General features: G+C 47.0%; 1 long non-coding RNA gene across 1 annotated transcript; it reads left to right on the top strand.

Annotated features, from left to right (window-relative positions):
* The first annotated feature begins 99 nt into the window (after nucleotides 1-99).
* LOC311521868 lies at nucleotides 100-13857 on the top strand. The gene is made up of 5 exons (XR_014711988.1): nucleotides 100-158; nucleotides 5274-5446; nucleotides 5863-6042; nucleotides 12106-12153; nucleotides 13635-13857. It is a non-coding gene; the product is annotated as an uncharacterized lncRNA (long non-coding RNA).
* The last annotated feature ends 2592 nt before the right edge of the window (nucleotides 13858-16449 follow it).

Genomic DNA, 16449 nt, shown 5'->3' with positions numbered 1-16449 from the left:
CTTTAGGCAGTTCATACTGCCATCATGAAACTGGATTTCAAACCACCATTTACTTTTTTTTTTTTTTTCTGGGCAGTTTTTGGCATCTAATGTTAATCCTGAAATTGGAAACCACAGTGGATAAAAGTTCTGTGTAACTTGCTTCCAGAACAAATAAGGTACAGCAGATAATTTTAGTGTTAGATTTCAGGAGCTGGGAGGGAGGTGGGGGGAGACAGCACCTTTCCTTTATAATGTCAGCCACCCTTCAAATGCAAGAGCAAAAATTCCCAAATTGAGATCTAGTGCATGTAGAGAAGGTTCATTTTCAAAATGGCGACAGCCTGCACTTAGGTGATATTAGAAGACACCGTGACAGTAAAGTAGTTTTATGCACAGCGGCTTAGCAAACATTTTGAGAACTAGTTTAGCGAAGCTATCAGGTTTAAAAATATCGAGCCACAAAGTTTTAATGAAACTATGTGTGGATCAAAGTATCATAAAGAGCATCCAAGAACTGCTTAAGAGATCCGTGAGTGGAAATTAGAATGGATCTTTGGGATTTATTCAGTAAAGCTGTCTATTTTGACCTTTTTTCAGTCTCATATTAAGGCTGCGGAAAGTGTGTTTTGTTTAGCTAATGCTTGGGGCTTGCGGCAGCTATTAGGTCGATTAAATTGGTGCTGCCACTGAAGTTTTAGTATGCATTAATTGACTGATAAGGACTTGGGAATCAAATGGCTGAAGGAAGGGGCTATCATTGGGTTTTCTCGCTTTATTTCTCTTTGCACTTCATTTACATCTCAAGCCCTATTGGTGATCCAGATTTGAATAAAGCCCCAGCTTAAGCAGTGATTAGATCTCAATAGCTTGGATTTTCAATGAAATTGCTGCTTCCCTCCCCCTTAACCAGATGTATTTAGAAATAGTAGCGGAAACTGACACCTGGGGTAACTTTATCATTCAAAACGAAGCTTCCGTGTATATATAAAAAACCTGCTGACATGAGGGCAGTACTTGATAGGCCTTTGACTCTGTCAGTGTCAGGGGTTAGCAGGAAACAAAGCCTAGGCCAAGCCAGGCTTCAGCAAGAATGAAAGCAGATAAGAAACCCTCCCTTCTCATTCTCAGGTTAGCCCTTTAACGAGCCATCCAAAAAACATGCATTCAAAGCAATGATCCTGTAAACTCCAGAATAAGAAGTAAACCATCAGGAATATATAATGTAACAAGCAGCTGGGTTTTTTTATTCTGATTTTATTGTTATTATTGGGAAGCAATATTTTTAACTGTAAAATTCACCTTCTAATCCTTAAACTGGTGATATGACAGTGTCAAATATGATGGGATTTTGTGATTCTCATTACTGTTATGCATTGTTCTTGACTAGTATTCCATATTAATATTTATAAATGCCATACAAATCGTTTTTATGGAAATAGGAGGCCCCAAACCCTATTTTTTATATTATTTTCAACATACAAACATTACATCCAATATAGTTGATTACATTTTAGAACAAAAATGATTTTGCAAACAATCCACTTAATGCTGGTTAGGGTTGTTGTGGGTGGGGGGGGGGGGTTGTGTGTGTGTGCGCAGAATGAAAAGCTGCAGATACGGTCTTTTTACTAGTGTTCGCACAAACAGTATTCAAATGATAAAGAATAAAGGAATGTTGATTGCAATGCAAGAGTGATATCAGACAGACATGAAAATACAAACAGGAAGGAAAGTGTGTTTGAATTCCAAAAAGTGTATACCTAAAATAGCAAGAAAAGAAACAAAGTCAACAATCAAATGGAGTTTGGTAATTAACCATTGTCTTCTTGGGAGGAATTTGAATAGCTACCGGCCTCCTGGTGATTCTATTCTTTTCCAGTGTGAATTCTCTTATGAAAGAGAAACATTGGGAATTGGCTGCCTGAGAATAGATATATTATTAGTAGACAGTAGCCATGTTTTATAAAGAGGAAGGATGGTTCAGTGGTTAGGGCTCTAGCATAGGTCTTGGGAGACCTGCGTTCAATTCCCTTTTCCACCATAGACTTCCTGTGAGATCTTGGACAAGTTGCTTAGCCTTTGTGTGACTCAGTTCCCTGCCTCTAACGTGAGGGTGGTAATACTGTCCTAACGGGTGCTATGAGGAGAAAGACTAACGATTGTGAGATGCTCAGATACTGCAGGGATGTGGGCCAGATGCGGATCAACAGTAACATAGAAGGAAGTCAAATCTGTGAAACCATTACTCAAGTATTCTGCTGAAACAATAGCTTTGATCCATTTTTTGAAGGGGGAAAACCAGAGTGAAGTTTTTCTTGAAGCAGACTGTCAGAGTTGGACACGTTCCCTTCCCCTTTCTCCTTCAGAAAATAAACGTTTGGAAGATGGAACCCAAAATAGGTTTCTGTGAGGATATATTAGCTGTCCCTTGCGTGCACGCCCTGGATTGGTGCTGAGGGTTGCCATGAAGGAGCATGCTGGATTGGCAACGTAGTGTCTGAGCACCCTGATTTTGGCATCTTGTGACTGCAGGACAGAGCATGCCAGACTGGTGTCATAGGGTTGCCTATGACTAGCTGACTGAGCATGCTAGATTGGCATGATAGGTTTGTCGTGTGCACACTGGCTTGGGGGTGTAGTGTTGGACTGAGCATGCTGGGCTGGGGTTGTTGGTGAGTGCTGGGCTGCTGGCATTCAGTTGTTTCAAGAGTGCTGTTTATGCATTTATTTAAACAAGTGCCTCAAACGTTACATGCAAACACATGAAGATAAAAGGGTAAAACCCTGGGCTCTTCCCAACCTTCATCATTAGTTTAGTTGGGAGTTTGTACTGAGCTAAAAGGAAATGGATGTCTTGGCTTCGCGTGGCTCCATAGAAATCAAAACTACCTGTAACCCAGCTCCAAAGAAACACAGGTCTAGAAAGACTGTGATGATGGCAATGATCATTTGACCCAGGCTGTGACAATGTCCAGAAAACACCTGTATTGTGTGAAGCAAAAGGCCACATGTACTAGCGATGGATGAACTTCCGAAAATTGCTTTGGACTCAAATAATCACCCCAAAATGTGGGTGCTTCCCAGAGTCTGTGGTGGCTCCCATCTCCTTGACCTCATCCCTCCTAGCACAGGACACTGTCTCTTCCTCCAACTCCCTCTGCCTTCTGTGATGGATCTTCACAGAAGCTTCCTTCCAGCTCCAGGCCTGTGGGAAAACTTTCTCCCCCTTTGTTTATGGGGTTTGGGTGTGTTGGCTCCTCCTAGCCCAGCACCCACTTGCCTGAGTCCTGCAGATCTCTTTCTTCAAAAACATACAGCTAGCTGGGGTTTCCCTGCAGCTTGCATCCCAGAGTGCAGTGTGTATGCATGTACACAGTCTGAAAGTTTCATCTTCACATGGCAGCCTCTAATTTCCCAGGGATGGAGGCTAGGGGATCTTGTGACCTACAAGCAAGCTGTGTGTTCTGGGGTGTATATTGTGAAGGAAACCCCAAATTGCCTTTGTAAGGCACTGGGGAGCGTGTGTTGCAGGTCTCCCTCTGTGCCCAAGCACAGAGGATATGAGCTTGTTACAGCCTTATCTAGGGAAGTGTGTCTCTTTAGCTCACACTGATGCCATGCATGCTGTCAGCTCTGGAGGTGGCCAGCGAAACCCCTGGTGTATCTGTCAGCTGTCACACCTTTACACGTTGAAAGGCTGAGACCACAATAGTATCTCTCTTGCCTGCAGAGAGTGAAGAGGACACATGGGTTTCTCCCCAAACCCCAAGCCCCCCCCCGCCCCTTTCAGATGGGAAAGGAGGTTTGTGATGTCCACTGGCTGGACGTCTCAACTGAAGTGGGAGGAGACAGCAGGACAGTCAAGCTTCTCCCTAAAGGGGAAAGACCCTGCATTAGAGAGTGAAACCAGGCCCCCTCCACTCGGTTCGAGAGGCCCTGCCACTGCCAGGTAAGGAACTGGGGGAGGAGGTTGCTCTAAGTTCAGCTGAGTGTGCTGGGAAAGTTTTGCTTTTTTACAAAATGGGAAGGAAAAAAATCTCCAAACCCTCCAATCTGGGGTTTCGATTTTTGTACAAAATCCTTTGCAGGCCAGTAATCATCATCATAAACCTGAATGGTTTCCATGCAGCGTGTCTGTGTGGGTTCCAAATGAGCACCTGGGGGGAATCCCAACAACCCCCGCCATGAGGCAAATCCATGCTCAGACTGCGGTACAGCCGTGGCTGTCACTGGAGATACTGAACCAGTTCAGTTCTGGAGGAGCGTTACATGGCTGTATTACCAGATATTAGCCAACGTGAGCCCATTTCGGGTCACAGCAGATCTCAGATAAGTGAGATTTGGGTAAACTGAGGCTATCGCATGTGGGCTCCTCACTACCTTCACATCTCCATATAACTCTGACCCTGCCTACCTATCGCTCCGTGCTGAGCCTGGCATTGTCACCCCACCCGCACTCTGACATTGATCCCATCCTTGTTCCCCTGCTTGTCCGTGCCATCACCTCCGTGCATTTCTCCACACAGCCCCCTGTGTGCGGTACCATCTCCCTGTGCTTATCCTGAAGGCCCCAGCCATGTCCACATTAAAGCCGCCTTTGACAGCCTCTTCTCCAGTGCTGCCTACTGTGAATATAGCTGATGTATAAAAATCCCCTATTTGTTGTTCTCCTTCCCTTCACCTGTCTCCCTAACAAGTCTGTCCTTAGACTATGAGCTCCTGAGGGCAAGGACCGTCCCTTTTATATTGTGGGCATCGTCGTAAATAAATAATGACTGAGGTTGTAAGTCAGTGTCAGGTACCTTAGAAATACAGAGACTAATCGTATTGCCTGAGTGTTGGAGGGATTTGTGCAGGAACACTGCACAAGACGTAAGCACTCTCTTACAATTTCCGGCTCTCGCTCAGTTGTTAATTTGAATCTTTTTTAATCTGAAGTAAAATTGGGTTTACCGATGGATTTGGATTAATCAGATCTGAAAGTACCTGGAAAGCCAGTAGACAGTTAGAAGAATTAACTTTCAGTGCTCCAAAAAGCGAAATATAATGGAAACTGGAATGGCTGTGGGAACCGATCTCTTGAATGACATTCTGTGTTCTGTTCAAACAAAACAAAACAGCCTGCGTGCACCCCCTCCCCCAAATACATTACATAAAACAATGCAATCTTCTTGGGAAACTTCTTAAAGAACCATTCCTGGGAAAAGATTTTTTTCCCCCCATATTAACAAGTTGTTACTCTTATTTAAAACTTCTCTCTCTCTCTCTCTCTCTCTCTCTCTCTCTCACAGGTCATATGTGGATAGAATTTAACATGCCAGATCAGAGAATTGAACCATCTAGCCCAGCATTCTGCCTTGGGCAGTGGCCAGTACTTGATACTTCACGAGAAGAGAAGCATTCCCTCCCCGATAACTTATGCAGTGATGCTGTCTGTGGAGGATCAGTTTACACCCTGAAGCAGGCGCGTTGATTACTCTTATTTTAGCTTACCTTCCATAACAGCAATTGTTATGGTCACCAGTATAGCCAAACCTTATTTAAATCTATTCACAGCATCTGGGTTCTTCTGATGGGGGAGTCAGGTTGCTAGCTCATGGGAGGGAGGGTAGGGATGCATTTTTATCACTGGACTCGAGGAATAAATGATGCCCACAACTTCTAGGAACTGCAATCTTAACTCCCGCAGCCCTGCAATGGAAACTTGTCTCATAGCATGGCTTGCTGAGTTAGTGGTGAATAAAGCCCCTTGCAGCCCATTCACTTTGATGCTATGTAACCTTTGAGGCTCCGTTTGCGGTGTGCCCCCGTACATTACAAGTCACCCACATTTACCTGAAATGATCTTCAGACCTGCGGCATGCCTTTTTCTCCCAATAGATGCTGCTATTTGGCACTGCTCATGAATCTGCTTTTGCAGCTTGCCCAACTGGTTTGTAGTTTCTAGTGGCCAGAGATGGCCTAGTTGAACCAGGAGGTGAGAAAAGAAAACATCAGTATACACGAAGGATGAGATTTTGGGGAACTGGGTCTCCAAATCCTTTCAGCAGCTTTGAAAAGGTAAGCTTAATATTTAATTGCTAGGTAGAATCCACTGTCGTGATAGTAATGGAATGGCGGTGTTAGATGGGGATGGGAAAGTACAAGCGTGGATTTGAAAAGCGTTTCCCTAAGGAAAACTGATGCCCCGTTTTGAACAGCTTTCCTTCCTGCTTCCTCTGCTTATCATTCGTTCCACCTATTCATAAAAGGGACTGAAGCAAAACAGAGGCCTTTGTGTTACTTGCTGGCTGCCTTAATGAGAGGGGAGTTTCAGAATTGGGGAGTGGGTGTGTGTGCTCACATGCCATGGTATGAATGCCTAGAGGAGGGGGTGGGAGTGGGGAATAACAACTGGGTAACTGAAGAAGGAAATCAAAAGGGAACTTTGTGACCAAACTGTCTCCTGCAAAACTTGGCCCTGACTAAGATCTCATGCAGGTTTCACAGTGTGTGTAACCCCCTTGACTTCGGTAGAGATATTCCTGACTAACACTGGTGTACTTGAAATCGGAATCAGGCTCATTATGAGCAAAACTGTAGGTATAGCTGGTAACACCACCAACAGCTAAGGTTTTCTAACACTTTTCATCATAAGACCCTGTTTTCAGTTGCTTTTAACTTTCCCAACCTTGTCCATGCTCAGTGTCTGCCTCTGGCTGAGTTACTTTTATTTATTTATATATATTTATTTATTTAAAGTTTCAGCTAAGAGAGTTCAGCTGTTGCTCAGAGCAAAGCTCAGGGAAAATATGTTTAAAAATTCTCGCTACTGTTTTGCAGACAAGCGCTATCTCCTCCACGCTTTGGAGCGCCCGGGCTTGAAATTTGGTAGAGGGGTTGCCCTTGTGTCAGTGAAGTGCTTTTCGCATCCTTGTAGAAATCTACCCATATTTGGCCAAATTATGAGCTTTTAAGTAGAGCTTTGTTAAAGTTTGACAGATAAATTCTCTGCGGATTGTATCCACGCTGAGCATGCTCCGCCCCTCCCCAGGGGCTACAGGGGATGAGCAGGATTTTCCTCAGTTGCACCTCCTGGCAGACAGGGGCTACTGTGGCACCAGGAACTAAGAGCAGAGAGTCTGTCGCTCCATCCTGTGCTCTCAATTCTCCCACTGCTGGAGGAGGAGACCAAGGAAGCTCGCAGAGTGGAATGCAGAGGGGTGAGGAGTGGAGGTGGGGCACAAGCTGCAAAGAAACAATCTGTGAGGTGGGGTGGGGCAGAGCATGCTCAGCCTGGATGCAATCTACCCCACACCAGGGGTACCTGCTAGGGGACAAGGGCAGAAGGGGGCAAGTGTGGGGAACAGGGAACGAACCACATCTGTAACCACTGGAGACTCCACATCAGAACCTGGAATAAAGCACAGGACTCCTGAATCTCAACAGTCCTCTGCTGTGACACCCACTCACAAAGTGTCTTGTCACCTTCTAGTAGTAGGTCCACATACAGGGTAACAGCCTACTGCTGCTACCAGCTATTCCATTAGATCAAGAGCTAGAGGTTTTGCTGTGGATCTCTAGATTCCAACCCTTCTGATAACATTGTAGGGATTCAGTATTGTTCCACATGATGGAATTTCTGTTTCTTCTTTGGGTGCCTTCTCATGTCCATTCCATATTAGGTGTGTGTGCTCGCCACATACACCAGTGCTGGAAGTTTTTCCCTCAGCAGTATCTGTAGGGGACCGGCTCTGGCGCCCCCTGCAGGGTGCTCGTGGTATAAGGGGGCACCACCGGCTCCCCCGACGCTCAGTTCCTTCTTGCTGTCAGTGACGGTGCTGGAACATCGGCTGCTTCGGCTAGCAGTGTTTCGTTTTATGTTCTTGTGAACCTTGAAAACCTGTAATATAGTTGTTAGTTTCTTAGTTACCCTTAGCAGTAATCATCAACTTTTGGTTAGTCCCAAATGGGACTCAGCCAGGGGATGGGGCATGCCCCGTACCCAGGCTTTAAGCCCTGCGATCACTGCAAACAATCCACATATCACATAAGGTGATCACCTTATATCATCAGTGATCCACATATCACATAAGGTGCTTAGGCCAAGGGCACATAAGTGACAAGTGCCATATCTGCAAGTCCTTTAAACCTAGGATGAAGAAGGAGCGCGATATCCACCTGAAAGTGCTCCTGATGGAGTCGGCACTCACTCCGGCACCGGAGGAACAGTCCGTCTCTGCACTGAGCACCGGGGCCTCCATGCGCAGTGCTCCGCCGGCGCTGTCCATGAGCCAGCACCGGCCCTCCATCCACGGCTCCGGGGAAGAAGCGGAAAAAGAGGGGGAGGGGAAGATCTCTCACCTCCCATAGGGGCAGGAGAGGGCTGGGGGTGAGCCACAATCTGTGCTAAGCAGCTCAGCACCCCCTTTGGGAAGTCGGACCCCATCTCAAATCGAGAGGTGCAGCCCATCCCATGCTTCGCCTGTGATCTTGGATAACAGTGCAGGCCCTAGCCAGCTTCAGATGCCATCGATGCCCAAAGCTCTTTGAGCAGCTCAAGAGATCTTGACGCTCCCCGTGCTGCCCACACCAGCTCCCATGGTACCCCAGTCTTGGGGAAAGCCCGTGTTGGGACGTATGCATGTGTCCCTGCCTAAGTGGTACTGATCCCCACCGAGAGGGACGTCCTGCCAACATTCACTCGCTCGAAGCCGTCACACCTCAGGACTGGAGAGGCAGGCTCTATGGAGCCCTCTTTGGTCCCCACACCGGACGCATTGATCGAGGGACTCGAGGTGTACCTTGCCAGTAGATTGGTGCAGACCCTCTGAGGCATGTGCCACCCGGCAAGAACTCCGGGACCGGCCCCAACTGTCTCCAAGGGCCCAATACTGATTCCGGCACTGATTGGACACCAGAGACCACCGGCCACCTGGCTGTCATCGCCTTGTCTCCAAGACGGAGGTCGCCCTACTCAGGATGATCCTCCCAGCAACTGACCCATAGTTTCCAGTCCCATTCAGTGTCCTGGTACTGATCGAGTAGCATGAGGTGTGGATTGCTGGTATCTGATGCAGATCTGCTGAATGCCGTCGGTCACAGAGAGCCTGACCAAGACAGTCTTGCTTGGACAGGTTGGCTTTGGGACGCAGTGACCGGCATTGGTTGGACAAGAGCCACCGCTCAGCCTGATCCTGGTCGCCTGGGACCAATCACTCCACTGGTAGCTCCAACTTGGAGCAAGGTTCCCTGCCTGCGGGAGAAGCCCCGGTACTGGCAGTGCCAACTACATTATTGTCTCAAGTCCAAAGGGATGTTGCGGTGCTTCAAGCCATGTGCTGCTCTCTGGGCCTACTGGTGAATGACAAAAAGTCAACGTCAGTGCCAGTGCAGAGGATAGAGTTTTTCGGAGTGGTCCTCGACTCTACCTGCGCCAGAGCGTTCCTGCCGCTGGAAAGGTTCCACACGATGGCAAACCTCATCGCAGAAGTCTCCACGTCCCCTCTGACTACAGCCAGGGTCTGCCTGCACCTGCTGGGCCACATGGCAGCATGCACTTACATGGTCCACCATGCCAGGCTCTGGATGCAGCATGGTGGCGACTATCTATTCCCAGTTCCGAGACCCTCTGGAGAAGATCATTACCATCCCCCAGGCAATAGAAATCTCAATGCGAAGGTGGACCGACCGCAGGACAGTTGTGGAAGGGGTTCCATTCGACAACCCTCCTCACTCCATTGAGTTGGTGTCGAACACCTTGGACCTCGGTGGGGGGCACATATCAGCATCCACCAGACACAGGGGATATGGTCCCTGGAGGAGGCACGGTTACACATAAGCGTCAAAGAGCTCTGAGCGGTCCGGCTGGCATGTGGAGTCTTCTTTCCCCACCTGTCAGGCAAGGTGGTATGAGTCTTAACGGACAACACAGTCTCGATATTCTACATCAACAGGCAAGGGGGAGTGCTCTCGTCGGCTCTCTGTCAAGAGGCACTCCGTCTGTGGGACTTCTGTATCAGCCACGAAATTCACTTGGAAGCTTGTCACCTTCCTGGTGTCAGGAATATGCTGGTAGACCAGCTCAGCAGGGACTTCTCCTCTCACTACGAGTGGTCGCCCCATCCAGAGGTAGCCTGCATGATCTTCCTGAGGTGGGGAACTCCCCAAGTGGACCTATTCGCTACCAGACAGAACAGGAAATTCCACCGGTTTTGTTCTCGACAGGTTCTGAGCAAGGTCTCCCTCCCTGATGCCTTCCTCCTGTCATAGTCAGAGGGCCTGATGTACGCATTCCCTCCAATTCCTCTCATCAGCAGGGCCATGGCAAAGATCAAGGTTATCATGATCGCCCTGGCGTGGCCTCACCAGCATTGGTTCGGCACGCTCATGAGCCTGTCAGCGGCCCCTCCCTAGCCCCTACCCAACCAACTGGAGCTGCCATCACAGGACCATGGTCAGCTCTTACACCCCAACCTTGGATTCCTCCACCTCTCAGCATGGATATTGTGTGACTGAACCCGGAGGAGCAGAGCTGTTTGGAAGGAGTCCAGGAGGACCTGTTGGACTCCTTCCAAAGTAGGAAGTCCTCAACTAGACTGTCTTACCTGGCCAAGTGGATGAGGTTTTCCCTCTGGGTGTCAGAACGGGACATCTCTCCCTCATGTTCCACCATACAGGAACATGGACTATTTGCTCCATTTGAGGAGCCAGGGCCTGGCGCACACTTCCATTAGAGTGCATCTTGAGGCCATCCCCACTTTTCACCTGCCGATCCAAGGACAGACTGTATTCTCCCATGACATGAAGTTCAGATTCTTGAGAGGTTTGCAGAGATTCTTCCTGCAGGTGCAGGCTCCTGTCCCACAATGGGATCTTAATTTGGTCCTCTCTAGGCTCACTGGCCTGCCCTTTGAACCTCTGGGGTCCTGCTCCCTTTCCCATCTGTCATGGAAGGTCACGTTCCTGGTGGTGGTGACGTCAGTGAGATAGGTCTGAGAAATTAAAGCCTTGACCTCAGAACTGCCTCGGTCTTCTACAAAGATAAGGTTCAGTTGTGGCCCCACCCAGCCTTCCTGCCAAAGGTGGTCTCCACCTTCCATATGAACCAGGACATCTTCCTTCCGGTGTTCTTTCCCAAACCACACAAAACCAGTGAGAAGAGGTGTCTTCACGCCCTGGATGTCTGGAGGGCCTTGGCTTTTTACTTAGAACGTACCAAGCCTTTCCGTAAATCGACTCAACTCTTCATCGCTACAGCGGATAGGATGAAGGGTCATCCAGTGTGCTCGCAGAGGATTTCCAATTGGATCACCTCATGCACAAGGACCTGTTACGACCTGGTGGGGGTTCCACTGTCGCCGATTGTCAGAGCCCACTTGACGAAAGCTCAGGCATCTTTGGTGGCCTTCCTGGCACACATCCCTAACCAGGACATCTATAGAGCTGCAACGTGGTCCTCTGTCCACACATTTACCGCTCATTAGACTATCACTCAGCTGGCCAGGGACGATGCTGGATTCGCCAGAGCTGTGTTGCAATCTACACGTCCGTGAACTCCTACCCACCTCCAGGGGCACTGCTTCAGAGTCACCAAATGTGGAATGGACATGAGCGAGCACTCAAAGAAGAAAAGACAGTTACTTTTTCTGTAACTGGTGTTCTTTGAGATGTGTTGCTCATGTCCTTTCCATGACCCACCCTCCTTCCCCACTGTCGGAGTTTCTGGCAAGAAGGAACTGAGGGTGGCGGGAGCTGGCGGTGCCCCTTATACCGTGCCATGCATGCGCCATTCCAGGGGGCGCCAGAGCCGGTCCCCTACGGATACTGCTGAGGGAAAAACTTCTGGCACCAGCGTATGTGACGAGCACACACACGTACAATGGAATGGATGTGAGCAATGCATCTCGAAGAACACCCGTTATGGAAAAGGTAACTGTCTTTTTTGGCTTTTTAGTCAACTTAGGAAACTACATGGAAAAAACCCCCTACATTAAAAGAACGTGACGGTTGCAAAAGGCAAGCGCTCAAAAGTTAGGATATGTCAGTAGTCAGGTTTCCTGTGCAATCTTAATTTGACCGCCCTGTGCATATGCATTATGATACAGTCTTTAATTACATGATCACATACAATTTTTTCTACAGGGCCTCTGCCTCCTTCAGCGCACAGGATGGATGGAGCTCAATAAATAGGTAGCTATCCAATATTTCTTTCTGGCCATGGGTGTGTGGCCGTAGGTCCTATTTACTGTACACAGTTGAATCCCTGCACAGAGTAGGAATGATTAATTAAGGACTACCCTGTGTCAATCAGACTAGTTTTACTTGTGGCCTAAACTAGGCTGGGGCCAGTGCTTCCAATGGAGTGGAAAGCTGCTTGTAAAGTTAAGGCACTGGACTTGGATTCAATTCCTGCCTCTGCCACAGATTTCCTGTGTGATCTTGGACAAGTCACTTAATTTCTCTGTCAAAGGGGGATAATGGCACATCCCTATCTCACAGGGGTATGTGAGGATAAATTCTTCCATGTTGGTGAGGTGCTCAAATACTGCAGTGAAAGGGGTCATGTACAAACCTAGCTAGAGAAAGGCAGATGGTAAAAGTCTAAGGCCTTTGTCCAAAGCCCACTTCTGCATTTAGTACATGCCGCACACACTTAAATAAAATGTGAAAAATGTTTGCATTTCATTCTTTAAGTAACAGAGAAAGTCAAGCCGGATGTATCGGAAAGCTTAGAATTTGAAAGCAATATTATCCTCTGCCTGCAGTACAATGATTGAAAATGACATCTTCTGCATACCCAATTAAAATACATACCTTTTAACCTTCACAACCATCGAAGATCTGTATCATTAAGACTGATTCAACAAGATGCCTTGATATTCTAAATTATTTGTATGCCTGGTATTCCAAATAAACATTTGTGAAATTCATTTCAAAAGATGTTAACTCTTGTGAAACCCGTGTGCCCCAAAGGGATTATATAAATTTCCATGTCAAATATTTGAAGCAAAGCACTTGTACAGAAACAGTGTTTTTTTGTGTTTTGATGCCTTTCATTTCCATAAACTAGATTACTTTCTGAAATTACTTTCACACAGAGAACAGTTTCTATTGAATTCCAGTCAGTGAGCTCCTTGGAATGTGATGTGAATAAAATATCGATGAGCTATGTAGCAGCCGGTATGCATATGCATGTGTGTTGTATGAGGAGGGCAAACCAAGTTTAGATTTTATCTGTAAGAGGGTTCATAGACAGAGATTTACTGTCTTGGAGTAATTGCTAAACAACTGTTTCATTTATATCCTCACAAGAAAGCTCTCTGGATTTCTGTCTCCATCTCTTACCTGGCTAACGAGATGATCTCTCTTGTTAAGTACTGATTTGCTGGCATGCAGCTGTTTCTGGCTGTCAGGAGTTCTTCAACGGCAAAGTTTTATCTGCTTCTTGCAAACCCTGATTCTGCCAAAAAAAAAAAAAAAGGCTTACACACAAAAAATTGATCTGAGCCAACATTATCCATATTGTCCTCCTTTTGCCAACCCTGTGAAATGATCAAATGCCCAGGTTTCTAGAGGAGGAGGAAAGAAACACTTGAAAACGAAATTTGCCGTTTTAAGTTTTACATAAACTACTCCTAAAACCTCTGTTTTCTATCATATCTTCTGTTTAGATTACGTCGGTCTTTGTGGGATTGGCTTCTGAAGTTGTTCGCAAGAGACTAGTGGGGACAGCGGGGACATCTGTGATCAATGTTCTGCAACTCAGCCCCATATCATGGGCTATGGGAGCCTCCCTAAAGGACACGTGTCAAGTTCACTGGGTTCAAAACAAGCCGAGTCTGCAGAACACTGTGTCTCCTATCCGAATGACTTCAGAAATTAAAAAATAAAACCCCAAAGAGATACCATCAATCAAGGGTTGTGCATTTGTGGTTTCTAGTTATTATTTGTAGTATGTGATTTATAGATTATGAGCAAAATTCTTCTTGCTGAACAGCAGTGAGGAGCCTCTTATCCTCAGTGAAGATCTTTATCATATATTTTGTGCTTGTTCAACACATGGCACTCCCATTGACATCAGTGGAAATCTCAGCTACAGAATCAGGATCAGCAAAGTGAAATCTGTCTTCTAAAACCAAACTAAACTTTCAGTCCTGCTCTAGTTGCAGCAGCGGCTGACTGCCCCCCAAAAGTGGGCAAGCAACCGCATTGGGGTGTGCAAAGATTCACTTGCATGCATAATTTAAACAGCACCCAGTCACCTGATTGGTGGTTGCAAATGTGAGCTGTGCAAACACACACACGCCAGCTGAAGATGTCAACTCACTCCATTGGGCTTAGACAGCTGTGTGCAATGAGCAAAGTCAAGCCGAATTGACCCCTTACTCTTCATCTTGATCAGAATGTCCTGCTGCAGAGTGGTTCTGCTGGAGAGAGACAAGGAACCTGCACAGATGTTCTCCCCGGGGTTCCTGCCACAACACTGTAAAGGGGTGTTTTGGTGGCAGAGCAAGAGTGGGCTGAAAGAATGGCTGGAGGCACACCCCATGGATCCATTGGTTTAACAACTCGGAAGTCACAGTTATTGCAGAACCGAACAGCCAGGAGGGGGAAGCTTTGTCCCCACCCATGAAGCAATCTTTGTACTCGGTGAGATTTATAAAGCAATAAGAGATGCCTGTCTGAACACTCTGGGCACTGCTGGCAAATACTAAACATACCCCACCTTGGGGTAAAATGCTCCCGTTTTCACAGTCTCACATCTTCCTTCTCCTCTTTTTCCATTTGTCTTGTCATCTGAAGTTGTCTGGTGGGTGGGTTCCAGACAGAGGCTCTTTTGTGACAGCAGCCGTTCGTCACCATTCCCTTTTGGACTTGTGCAGCAGCCCCCACCACATACCAAGCGGTGGTCCCATTGTGCAGCGACCAACGGAAGTTCGTGAATACTCATTTGGTATTAGTTCAACAGGAGTGTCAGCTTGCGCTCGTTTTTGGTGAAACAGAGAAAGGCTAAGCCAAAGGTGAGTCCTTTGATGTCAGTTTTTGGATGTACTTTCCTGGTTTTTTTAACAAAGCAAACTGAAATTGGGGTCTTAGAGTGTAAATGCCTATCACAGTAGTTCAGACAGGAAAAGAAACAAAGTGGAGACCAGTGAGACGGTGGGTAAATGCGAGGGAGTAAAAAAGCCAACAGACAACCACTTTGCATGGACAAAGAATGAGGGCCTGATTCTAATCTTACCTGCACTGGTGTAAATCAGGAATAACTCCATTGACATCATTGTTAGATCATCATTAGATCCTTGGGAGGATCTGTACAGAAACTGGCATGGGTACCGGAGCCAGTAATTGCAATATGGTCCAGCTCAAATGCACGTCAAAATTACTTTGGAAGATCTGAACATAAGTGAAGTCAGTGGCAGCATTTGGAGAAGCCACCCCACTGTGATGAAATTAAATATTACGCCAATGGAAAAGGCCTTTGACTCAAGTTATGGTTTTCCTGTGTATGCAGACAGCCACACTACCGCTCAGCAGACTGCGAGGCTGTGCCCTGGGTGACTTCCCCCGATCCTAAACTTGCATTTTCTCTCTCTCCAGCAAGGATACTTGACTCCAGACTGGGTGCAAAGTTCGTCTCCCATTGAGACTTCAAGCAGCAAGCTCCCGATTGGTCATTTACTGGCCACAGTGCAGTGTAGTCCCTTTCTCGGTTGTGGTGAATGCAGAGAGGACAAGCCACCAACTAAAATGAACCCTGCCTAAACATTCAGGATGGGATTCTCAAACACTATCTACATGGGCCTAACTTTGCTCCCATTGGAGCCAATGGTAAAAGTCCCATTGGCCTCACTCTGCCCCATCTCCCCCTAGGGATCCATAGTCAGTCAACATTTTCAGCGGCAGGAGAAAGATAAAATGCTGGTCCCCTGCCACTGCTAATGTAATGTCAAAATGTGAAGTAAAAGCTCAAAACTGGGCTGTGAGACATTTTCTCTCTTCAGTGTATTTCTTTAATCTGGTTAGCGCCAGTCTTCAGGGGCAGACTTTGCAAAGCCCTGATTATTTTCGGCGGTCAATCTGGTCCAAACCAGGCTGGTGGCCAGTCTGTGTGCTCCCCACACTTTCCGAGTTTGTTAATCAGATCAATGGCAGGCTAGTCTGTAGGCTGACTGTACACAGGCCATTTTAATTGGCTAATCTGATCACTTGACAGTCTGTTGGGCAGGCTGGGGAAATCTCTACGTTGTTTTAGTTAATGTAGTCAGTGCTACCCAGTCTGCTGGGCAGTCTGATTAGCATGCAGGGTATTCTGATTAGTTAGTCAAGTCAGGGCCAGTCTTGTCTGTGTACAACCCCTATATTACTGCAGTTAGGTCAGCTTGTTGCTGGTAGGTCACCTTCAGCATTGTGAAAAGAAAAGGAGGACTTGTGGCACCTTAGAGACTAACAAATTTATTTGAGCATAAGCTTTCGTGAGCTACA

Source organism: Lepidochelys olivacea (genome assembly GCF_965140295.1).
Source record: "Lepidochelys olivacea isolate rLepOli2 genome assembly, chromosome: 6".
In the NCBI taxonomy this organism is placed as follows: Eukaryota; Metazoa; Chordata; order Testudines; family Cheloniidae; genus Lepidochelys; species Lepidochelys olivacea.
This window is presented reverse-complemented; position numbering and strand designations above follow the sequence as displayed.